Here is a 12,367-nt window from a genome sequence, read left to right as displayed (position 1 = left end):
CCCCATACTCCAGAAAGGCTTTGAGCATAGGGTAAAAAGGCCTGTACTCTTCAAGCAGACGATCACAGGAGTATCGTGTTAACCTCAGTAAACAATGTTGTACAATACTGTACAAATAAAATGTCTAACTTATAAATGATTTGAGAAAGACAGACTAAGTTCAAATGAATGTATCTGAAGAACTAACAACGGAAGCCAAAGTAACTGCTTCCCTGTCTACCAAAGTGTCTACTAGACCACAGAATGCACATTCAAAAACATGCACTTTCAATTTCTCTGTCCTCAACATGTACTTGACTTTCTTAACACATTTTTCTAGAGCAGCATTTCTTAAGCTTTTTGCTCTTGGGACCATCTTACACTCAAAAAAAAGGGACCCTAAAGAGCACTTTATTTACATGGGTTATAGACATTAATATTTACCACATTAGACATGAGAACTGAGAAACTGGTATTTATTAATTTGTTTAATAAAAAATAACTATATTTCTAAAACAAAAATAATTAGTGAGAAGAGTAGTACTACATTATATTTTTAAAAATCTCTTTAACATCTGGCTTAATAGAAGATTTTCATTCAATCTGTTGCCATATATTGTTTAACTTGAAATATTTAAGAAGATGGCTTCATTAAGATAAACAGGTGGAAAGGGGAAACATTTTAATAGTCTTTTCAAATAAGTGTAGATAGATTTCTTTGATACTACAACAAAGCTTCACAAGTGGTAGTTTCTTGAAAGTTACTTACAATATGGAATCTGAAACTGTTCATACTACATTATACGAAAATCCACCTTCGACTTTGGAGGGATTTGGTGACATTGCGCATTAGTCATTTGGAAAATACAGGTTCCCTGAGTTACACAGACCTTCAAAATGACGACACATTTCATTGTACTATTTAAAAACATCCCAGTCATGAATTTCATCACCTGTCTCATCAGAAAAGTCTATAAGTACTGGGCAGCTGTTAAGCTCAGGGTGGCAGAATCAAATGTTGTAAAATTCTAATTTTCTCTCAAAATCTCAAATTTTATTGGCAAAAAAATACTGTCAATTCTTTTCCTTGAAGTGACAGGCTCACTCTGTCCGCCAAATACTCAAGTTTACTTGTCTGTCACTGTTTCAAGTAAAAATGGTGTTCTATGAAAGGCATGGCTAGCTCAGCTCACAACTCAAACAATGACACAAAGGCTTCTCCTCAAGACCACCGCGGCACTCTGCGGCACAGCACCCGTGCTTTATGTGTGCTTCCACTCAGCCATACAGAATCTGAAAGAGATGGGACTCAAAGGTCAAGATTTAATAAAATTAATCATTTTTACCACTTCGTCAAGGACATTCTTAAGTGAAACTGGCTTTTTTTCCTTAACTACAAGTGCATGGCAGTGAAGAATACAATAACTATTAGTACAGTTTGGTGACAATGCCTTGATCTATGCTAAGAAGCCAGCAGCTTTATGCACTACTGTTTTTGTACTATGAGTTCAAATGTCAACACAATAAAAAGGCAAATAATGTTTTGATATTATTATGAAAACAGTTTTGACCTCGTGACCCTTGAAAAGGTTTCAGAGAGTCCCAGAGGCCTGTGAACTGAAACTTGAGAACTATTATCCTAGAGGATGTGGCCATGTCACTAAGAGCATAAAGCTGGGAGTCAGACAGACTGACAGATAAGAGTCTGACTCCTGGTTCCGCCACTTTTTTATTCTGCATGATCTTGGGCAAGTTACTTATCCCATGTCCCTTAGTTTCCCCATCCACAAAATGAGGAGAATGATAGTATCTACTCAACAGTTTTTCTTATGAATCAAAAGATTACCACTTACATTTTTCCCATGAAATGGTATAGTCTGATACAATTTAATTAGAAGCAAACTGTACCACAGTGAAACGAAACATTCTGTAATAAGAAACATATCTATACATTATGGGGCCGGCCCAGTGGCGCAGTGGTTAAGTGCACACATTTCACTTCGGCGGCCCGGGCTTCACCGGTTCAGATCCTGGGTGCGGACATGGTACTGCTTGACAGGCCACGCTGTGGTAGGCTTCCCACACATAAAGTAGTGGAAGACGGGCACAGGTGTTAGCTCAGGGCCAGTCTTCCTCAGAAAAAGAGGAGGATTGGCAGCAGATGTTAGCTCAGGGCTAATCTTCCTCAAAAAAAAAGAGAAAGAAATATATCTATACTTTAAAGCAAAGATCTGTGAAATGTAGAATTTTGTGTTAAGGTAAAAATCCTTTATATTATAAATTCATCTACACATACACGAAACAGTGAGTTTCACCAAAACAGGCAAATAATTTTCTGTAAAGCTAAAACAATGAACTTTTACTCCTTTCTCAGCTTACCTAATCGATATGGTCAATTTATGTGGATTCTTAAACCTTCCATTCACCTAACTCCTTGATGCAGATGTTGTCTTAGTCTTCCATCTGTCTACTTTCTGTCCAATTGATTTCGAGTATTTCATATATACATCCTGGCCAAGTCAATAGAGAATCAAACACATTTTACCCAAGAAAAACCTCCAACCTAAATATAGTATATAATTTGCATACTGCCTTTTCAAGGAAGCACAATTTTAAAATAATTGCATTAACAGGTAGGTCATAGCTATACACTTATTTAAGGGAACTGGAAAAAAACCACTACAGTAAGACATCTTAAAAGGAAATCAAATTAGCCTAAACACAGTAAACCAAAACACCTGAGCCAAACATGGGCAATAGGAATGGTTTCTCAACATTTTCGAAATCACAAAGTTATATGTAACTACTACAAAAATGACGTTTGAAGTATTTAGACAATATCAGACACAGTAATATAATACACAAATATGTAATATATAACTCTACAACATAAACATCTAATAATTATAGAAAATAATATAAAGTAAAAATAATGCCTTCTTATATATTTTGTTTTGACTTTCAATGAGGCTTAAAAAGGTAACTAAAAGAATACATATTTTCTGGGGCTGGCCCAGGGGCCAAGTTGCTAAGTCCGCGCACTCCGCCTTCGGTGGCCCAGGGTTTTGCTGGTTCGGATCCTGGGCGCCGACATGGCACCACTCATCAGGCCACGTTGAGGCTGCGTCCCACACGCCACAACCAGGAGGACACACAACTAAAAATATACAACTATGTACTGGGGGGATTGGGGGGGTAAAAGTGGGGGGGGGGAAGCGGAAGACTGGCAACAGTTGTTAGCTCAGGTGCCAATCTTTAAAGAAAAAGAAAAGAATATGTATTTTCTGAAAAACAAAACTAAAACTCCCTCTTCTGGATGAGGAGTATTTTTTATTTATTGGGGCGGGGCAGTGACCTTGAGTTTTCTTCTATCTTTTCTACAATGGGAGGGAAGGAGGTTTAACATAAACCTACCGTCTCTCAGTTTTTATACAGGACTCTCTCCTTATCTCAGACAGCTTTCTCACCGGTCCCTCAGTTTCAGTGTCCTTTCCTGCTCACTGAGTAATACTGACACTGGCACACAGATAAAACTAAAGCCTGGTTTGGAGCTTCCTCAGTGGCCAAGGCATAAACCTATAAGCTCAGGTTCCTCTAGAGGGTGGAAAAAGGGGCCTAGAGATTGGCCAAATGTACGGAATACATCCGCGGTCTTAACCAGATGTGAAAGCAGTTCCATTTCTTTTTTTAGGAAGATCAGCCCTGAGCTAACATCTGCAGCCAATCCTCCTCTTTTTGCTAAGGAAGATTGGCCCTGAGCTAACATTCACGCCCATCTTCCTCTACTTTACATGCGGGATGCCTGCCACAGCATGGCTTGACAAGCGGTGCATAGGTCTGCACCGGGGATCCAAATCAGCGAACCCCGGGCTGCTGAAGCAGAACCTGCAAACTTAACCACTGCGCCACTGGGCCGGCCCCAGCAGTTCCATTTCTTTGCAGAGTTTGTGGATTAGTCAAGAAGACATGTTTTAGAGTAGACTTTGAGTAGAAAGCCCAGTCCCCTGTGCTTTTTCTAAGTGACTCCAAAAAAGACATACACATTTCTGCACTTCACTACTGGTACATTAAAAATAGAAAAAGACCAAAGAAAAGAAAAAAAGAAAAACAAAAAGAAAGTACCTAAAAATAAAATGAGATATAAATATGGTATTTTACAGTACTTGGCATATGGGAGGTACTCAATTAATGCTCATTTCCTTTTCTCCCTCTCCTCCTAATCCTTTCTGCCAAATGACAACCTAGGGTCATAACCTGAGACTGGAAAGATGTCAACCAACAATATACTGAATATCTTCTATGTCAATGCTCTAAAAATACTCACTTAAAGCAATATTTGAGGGTAAAAATATGACAATATAATGTGGCTTATGGCTTACTCATAAAAATAAAACTGCTAGAATCTTTTTTTCATACATATTTCAATTGTAAAGCAGTAAACTTACTAGATCACTGATTAAAATTCTTATAACACTTTCTCAAAGCATGAACAGTTTTCAGGTCTTACTGGGGAATCTAAAGTCTGAATAGTATAGAGGTCATCGACTTCTGCAAGGATTACACCCTCAGGCCTTCTTACATATTCAAATACTACCACAAACTACAACCTTTGCCCTGTGACTTTGCAATTACTCCAATCAGAGGTGGGGTCTAATTTCCCACTCTATCACTCTGGGCTCTGCCTTACGACTTGTTTCGGCCAATCGGATGATATTAGTAGATATGATGCAAGTAAAAATTAAAATGTGCTTGGGCAATTGCGCTTGCTCTCACAAAAAAAAAGAACATGCCCTGGCTAGTCTATGGGTTCAAGGCAAATGAGAGACATGCAGAACAGACACGGACCTAACATATGACTTGAGGCCAGGCCCTCACTGTGCCATCCAACCCCCAGCTGAACAACAGATACATAAGCAAGAATAAAAATGACTGCTGTTTAAAGCCCCTGAGAGACGGGGGGAATTTGATTCATCACTCACTATAATGCACAGAAAGTGAGTATAATTTACGAAAATAAATCTTTAAAAAAGTACACTCACAATCCAATACGTGCACTTGAATAATTTTAGAAATAATACACAAATAGAATTCTTGCTGAAGTTGTCCCTTTTCCCATTTACTCTTTTCATGATGGTTAGACTTATTTGAATAATTAAACGTAAAGCAGCTATACAATACAGAACTACAAATTGTAAGTAAAGGAAACTCACAGCTTATTTTAACAAAGAATCCAACAACTAGAGAATTCAGCAACGGAAGAAGACGCAACCTCAGTTTTTCTTTGGAAAAAAGGTCAACATCTATAGTTCACCTTTGCCCTCTGAACAGTTCAGTTTATCCACAGGAGAATCCTCCAATCTCCCCCTATAGGGGGCGATAAACACACGGCTGATGTTGAAAGAGCTGAGCCGAGGAGTGACTGAGGGGATCTCAGCATTCTATTCGCAGAGTTTCTGTGTGTTAACCTCCTTGGTTAAGCACATAGCACTTCACCGTAACCATCACAGGCCAATTCATACTGACCCTACTGTATCCTATTGTGTCAATAACAATGTTGTATCAAAAGTTATTTTGCAGGGACAACAAGCAAAAATAATATACTCAGAAAATAGAAACCTTGTCCTCAGATGACCTCGAGCTGCCTAGGAACCAAAAGTTCCCTGACTATGGAACTCAATGAGTAAAGAAAGCGGAACAGGGAATCTGATGAGAAGTGACGGGGTCCGTTGATTCGTACCATACTGGACTTATAAGATGTTACACTTCCACCCTCCAATCAGATTCTGCCAAGCTAACATTTTATATAACCACGCCCACTCCCAACTCCTTAAAAGTCTCTCTCCGCTTCAGCTTGTAGAGAGAGGTTTGAACCTCACCTCCTGTCTCCTCGCTAGTTGGCCATGCAACAAAGCTCTTGTCTTAAAATTCAGTGCTGTAGTACCGGCTTCTACGCGCACTGGACACTGAGCCTTCACTTGGTAACACTACCCCATCCTTGACTGAGCCTGACGGTCACATGTTTGGAGTCTCTCTAATTAAACAATTCCAGATAATAAGTCTCTAATCTCCTGTGGGAATGGGGGTTTGGGCAGTTGGCCCTGGGTGCTCTTCATATGGACTTTCAACTGATCTTGTTTTAGGTCCACACCTGATCCCTGCCCTCAAGATACCTGGTATCTCAAGTTCCTAAGCCCTTCCAAGAGTCTATGTGAATTCATTTGTTTCTTTACGCCTCCCTAGCAGGCGCTTAAGTTTGACTTTCTTCCTCTAACAGTTCCCTCTCTTCCAAAACTTTCTCAGCTTCTCTCTTCCCAAGCGGTATCTTTTTGTCTTAGTGAGATTTCAGGAAGGAATAGAGAAAATTTCAGGGTTTCGATTCACTATATTTCTTATTTAATTTTTAAAAGAAATAAATCAAAGTGAAACCATTCCTGGACTAACACTTGGCTGATAACACTTCAGTTACTTGAAGCTTTTCCTTCTGTTCAATTATATGCAGGTAAATAAATGTCCTAAAGATCTTGATATGATGAATGCCAAAACATAAAAGTCTATAACTTTCTAAGCCTAGAACACCACTTCTTTTAACATATGATTTTGAAATAAAATAAAGGAGAGCCCAAATTGGAAGCCATCCAGAACATAATAAAATATCTCAATGACCACTTACTATCTCAATTTTCTTTATGAGTATCATAATCATTTTTTCCTTTATTTTTTCACAGATTGATTCTAAGAATTTTAAGATTAGAGTAGTTCATCTTAAAATTTAAATTCTTAGAATTTAAATTTAAAATTTTTAAATGAAAAATTTAAATAAATTTTTAAATAAAAATTAAAATTCTTAGAAACTCTAAAACAAGTGAATTCCCAATAATATCTGCTCTCCATATTTGTAGTTTGGTTATTTCATTCTCATTCTAATGAATTCAAATTTCAGGTTCAAGATTATTAATATTGCAAGCCCCACCTATGACTCAATAGAAACTAACTATAAGGGGCAAAAGTCTCCACAGTCAAGTTATCTAACCCTGGATATGCCCCCAGTCACTGGAGCAATGACTATAGCACAGTTCACCATACAACATACGATATGCTATTCATGTTTCCTTACTCTCACATGAAACAGCATGAGAATATTTTTAGTAGCTTCATGAATTTGGAAGGCAGCTAAGACAACGGGAACTAATAGATCAGTTCAAAAACTTGGGTTTTATGAGGAAGTACTGTGAAATACATTTGTTGGTGATTATTTACTCTACTCCTATCAGACACAGTTTTAGGAGCTGATGATAAAGCAATGAACAAAACCTCCTTACCTTCGCAGAACTAACATTCTAGTAAAATAACATATAAATATATTAAGATCTGTCATAATTTTCCCCAGCTTAACCCTTACCTTGGTAAGAAATTCTACAAAAGCTATGTAGGGATATCACAGAAAAAGGGGAATCCATGCCTCCACCTAAAGAACTATTGAACTCCTAAGAACTGCCTAAACTAACTACTTTGATACTCTGGTGTCTAATCAAAGAGGTTGGTAAATTTCAGTCTTTTGCAGGTGGCAGCTACCATGACCCACTCCTCATTCCAACAGCTACAAGCAGCCACCTAGGGACATCTTCCTCCACTTGTGGTGTGGCTTGCTGGAGCTGGGATATGCAATAAAGACATTACCTTCCAAATATCAAATTCAGTGCTCTGATTGCTGATTGCTGCTTTTGATCCCTGAGCCTTTGTGCTGGCCACCAATGCTTCAACTCCCATGGGCCAAAGGAGCTTTCAAAGAATTTAAAGAGACAATGTGTGTTTGTTGGTTCGTTTGCTTTCCCCTTTTGAGAGTCAAGTATTTAAGGAAATCTTTAATTGGGTCACTGACTGGCCAGAGAGATGACAGAACAGAAATTTTAGTGACCACAATATGACAAGAAATACACACCTTGCAAAAATAGTTTGGAAAAGCAAAGAACAGCTGCTTCAACCCTTGACAAGAAAGCTTCAGCAATCCCTGAGGAGTGGGATAATAAGATTTCCAGATTTACCACAACACACTGAAAATGCCCAGTTTTCTCTCTCTGTATGTGTGCATACACATGCACACACACACACACACATATACATAGGAAAGCCCATTTACAGGAAATACATATATACACAAACATATATACATATAAGTATATATCTTATACATACACGCATATATACATGCAACTCCATTGAAAGGCAAACAAAATTTGACAGAAAACAACCCTGAAGAAGCCCTAACATTGTCATAATTAGTCAAAGATGTTAAACCAATTGTCATAAATGTGTTAAATGACAAAGAACTAAAGGAAATCAGAAAAATGACCTATAAAGGAAAAAAGTATCAATAAGGAGATAGAATGACATAAAATGAAAAACTCACTAGAGAGGTTCAACAGCACACTTGAAAAGGTGGAAGAAAGGATAAGCAAAGTTGAAGATAAGACAACTGAAATTACACAGTGTAAATATTCCAAAGAAAAAAGAATACAATAAAATTAACAGAGCCTGAGAGACCTGTGAGATATCATCAAACAGACAAACACATACATTAAAGGAGTCTCAGAACAAGGAACAGAAAGGGAAAGAAAAAATATTCAAAAGAATAATGGCAAAAAACTTGCCAACTTGGAGGAAAGACATAAATATATCCAAGAACATCCAGAAACTCCAAGCAGGATAAATTCATACGGATCCAAACTGAGACATGTTATACTCAAACCTGTCAAAATCAAAAGAAAAACACAATTTGAAAACAGTAAGAAAAGAGATTTTTCATACACAAGTGAGACTCAGTAGGATTAACAGGGGCCAGCCCCGCAGCTGACTGTTTAAGTCCACGCACTCTGCTTCAGCGGCCCAGGGTTTCGCTGGTTCGGATCCCAGATGTGGACATGGCACCGCTCATCAGGCCACGCTGAGGCAGCATGCCACATAACACAACCAGAGGCACTCACAACTAGAATATACAACTATGTACTGGGGAGCTTTGGGGAGAAGAAGAAGAAGAAACAAAGAAAGATTGGCAGCAGGTGTTAGCTCAGGTTCCAATCTTTAAAAAATAAAATAAAATAAAATAGGATTAACAGCTGATTTGTCCTCATAAACCATGAAGGCCAGAAGGCAGTGGGATGGAATATTTAAGTCCTGAAAGAAAAAAAACTGTCAACCAAGAATTCTATATCCGACAAAACTATCTTTCAAAACTGAATCACAATTAAGACATTTTCAGTTAAACAAAAGCTGACAGAGGTCACTACCAGTAGACTGGCCTACAAGAAACACAGAAAGACTTTCAGGCTGAAATAAAAGGATAGTAGATGGTAACTAAAAATCATAAGAAAAAATAAAGAATATTTTGGTAAATATAGGTAAATATAAATCCAGTATTACTGTTCTTTTGATATGCTTTGTAAGTCTTTCTTTTTACAATATAATTTAACAGGCAAATACATAAAACATTATAAATCTATTTTAATGTGAATATAATATATAAAAATGCAATCTGGGACAACTACAATATAGAGGATGAGGGATGGAGATGCACAGGAGCAGAGGGTTTGTATACCCTTGAGATTAAGCTGGTATTATTCAAACTAGGTTATTATAAGTTTAAGATGATAATTGTAATCCTGAAGATAACGACTAAGAAAATAACTAAAAATATATAGAAAAGGCAAGAAGAAGAGACTCAAAATGACACATTATAAACATGAACTAAATACAAAAAAAGAGGCACTAGTGGAAGAACTGAAGAACAAAAAACAGCATAGCATACAGAAAATAAATAGATAAATGACAGAGGTAAATCCTTCAGAAATCACACTAAACGTAAATGCATTAAACTCTATTAAAAGGCAGAAAAAGGCAAGTTAGATAAAATTAACAGGATCCATTTATGTTATCTTCAAGAGACTCTGTAGATATAAAGATGCAAGGAGGCTGAAAGTAAAAGGAAGAAAAAAGATATTCTGTGCAAATAACCAAAAGAAAGCAGAAGTAGCTACATTAGTGTCAGACAAAATAGACTTTAAATCAAAAAAGGGTGCAAGAGGGGCCGGCCCTGTGGTTAAGTTCATGTGCTCTGCTTCAGCAGCCCAGGGTTTTGCCAGTTTGGATCCTGGGTGCAGACATGGCACTGCCCATCAAGCCATGCTGAGGCAGCACCCGAAATGCCACAACTAGAAGGACCCACAACTAAAAAAATACACAACTATGTACCAGGGGGCTTTGGGGAGAAAAAAGAAAAATAAAATCTTTAAAAAAAAAAAGGTTGTAAGAGACAAAGAAAGACATTATATATTGATAAAAGGTTCAAATACAGCAAGACATAAAACATATAATACCTGTAATATACACGTACCTAACAACAGAGCCCCAAAACACCCAAAGCAAAAAAGGAGAGAATTAAAAGGAGAAACAGACAGTTGAACAATAACCGTTGAAGACTTCAATATCCCACTCTCAACAATGAAAAACCCAACCAGACAGAAGATCAATAAGGAAAATAGAGGAGTTGACAACTCTATAAACCAATTTGATCTAACAGACATATATACAACACGCCACTCAACTACAAGTGCATACAGAAGATTCACCAGGCTAGACCATTGTGTTAGGTCTAAAACGTAAGTCTCAATAAATTTTTAAAAATTGAATTCTTACAAAACAACTTTCCCAATCATAATTGAATGAAATTAGAAATCGGTAAACAGAAGAAAAACTGGAAAATTCTCAATATGTGGAAATTAAACAACACACTCTTTAACCACCAATGAGTAAAAGAAGCAATCCTAAATACACTGAGACAAATAAAAACAAAAACACAACACACCACAACTTGTTGAATATAGTGGAATATAGCAAAAGCAGTGCCTTAGCTGTAGTTCATAGCTGTAAATGTACACATTAAAAAAGAAAAATATCAAATAAATAACCTAACTGTATACCTTAAGAAACTAGAAAAACAGCAAAGTAAACCCAAAGCTAGCCAAAGGAAGATAATAATAAAGATTAGTGTGAAGATAAACAAAGTAAGAGAGTAGAAAAACAATGGAGAAAAATCAATGAAAATGAAACTTGTTTCTTTGAAAGATCAATAAGTATAACAAACTTTTGGCTAGATTGACTAATAATAAGACTCAAAATCACTAAAATCAGAAATAAAAACAGTGACATTACTGACTTCTTTCTTTCAACAAGGTTGAAATTCTTTCAACAAGGGTGACCTCTGAGAAATAAAAAGGATTCTGAGAGAATACTATGAACAAGCGTATACCAAAAAACTGGATGATCCAGATGAAACGGAGAAATTCCTGGAAACACACAACCTACCAAGGTTGAATCATGAAGACATAGAAAACTGGGATAGACCATAACTACTAAGGAGATTGAATCAGTAAAAAAAACATCCTAACAAACAACAGCTAAAGACCTTCACTGGTGAATTTCACCTAGCTTTTGAAAAGGAATTAACACAAAGACTTCTCAAATTCTTCCAAAAAACTGAAGAGGAGGGAAGACATCTTAATTCATTCTATGCAGTCGGCATTACCTGATACCAAAGGTAGAGATAGACACAGACACTACAAGAAAAGAAGACTACACCAACATCTTATATTGATGCAACTATTTTCAACAAAGTACTGGCAAACTGAATTCAGCAGCATAATAAACGGATTATAAACCATGTTCACGTGGGATTTATTCCTGGAATGAAAGGACGGTTGAACATAAGAAAATCAATTAATGTAACAGACTGTATTGATAGAATGAAGGAAAAAAACAAACCCACATGATCATCCCAATTGATGAAGAAAAAGCATTTGACAATATTCAACATCCTTTCATGACAAAAACACTCTAATAAACTAGGAATAGAATGAACTTCTTTAACATCATGAAGGCACTACATGAAAAGCCCACGGCTAACATACTCAACAATGAAAGATTGAAACCTTTCCCCTAAAATCAGAAACAAGACAAGAATGCCCGCTTTCACCATTTCCATTTAACATAGTACTAGAAGTCGTAGCCAGAGTAATTAGGTAAGAAAGAGAATCTGAAGGCATCAAAATTGGAAGAGAAGTAAAATCATCTCTGTCCAAAGGTGAGATAAGCTTTTATGCAGAAAACTCTAAAGATTCTACCAAAAAAACAGAAACGTGCAATTGTTAGAGCTAATAAATGAATTCAGAAAAGATGCAAGATATAAAATTAAGTCAAAAATCAGTTGCATTTCTGTTCACTAGCAACAAACAATCTGAAAAGGCAATTAAGAAAAACTTCCACTTATAACAGCATCAAAAAGAATAAAATACTTAGGAATAAATATAACCAAGATGGCCCAAGACTTGTACAGTGA

The 12,367-nt window shown here is 36.9% G+C and overlaps 1 protein-coding gene across 6 annotated transcripts in view; it reads right to left on the bottom strand.

Annotated features, from left to right (window-relative positions):
* The window catches only part of CEP170 (centrosomal protein 170), a 144,617-nt gene that overhangs the window by 107,054 nt on the left and 25,196 nt on the right, over positions 1-12,367 (bottom strand). The window lies entirely within an intron of this gene.

The sequence above is a fragment of the Equus quagga genome, chromosome 12 (genome assembly GCF_021613505.1).
Source record: "Equus quagga isolate Etosha38 chromosome 12, UCLA_HA_Equagga_1.0, whole genome shotgun sequence".
Classification (NCBI taxonomy): domain Eukaryota; kingdom Metazoa; phylum Chordata; class Mammalia; order Perissodactyla; family Equidae; genus Equus; species Equus quagga.
Note: the sequence above shows the minus strand (reverse complement) of the source record. Positions and strands in the feature narration are given on the sequence as shown.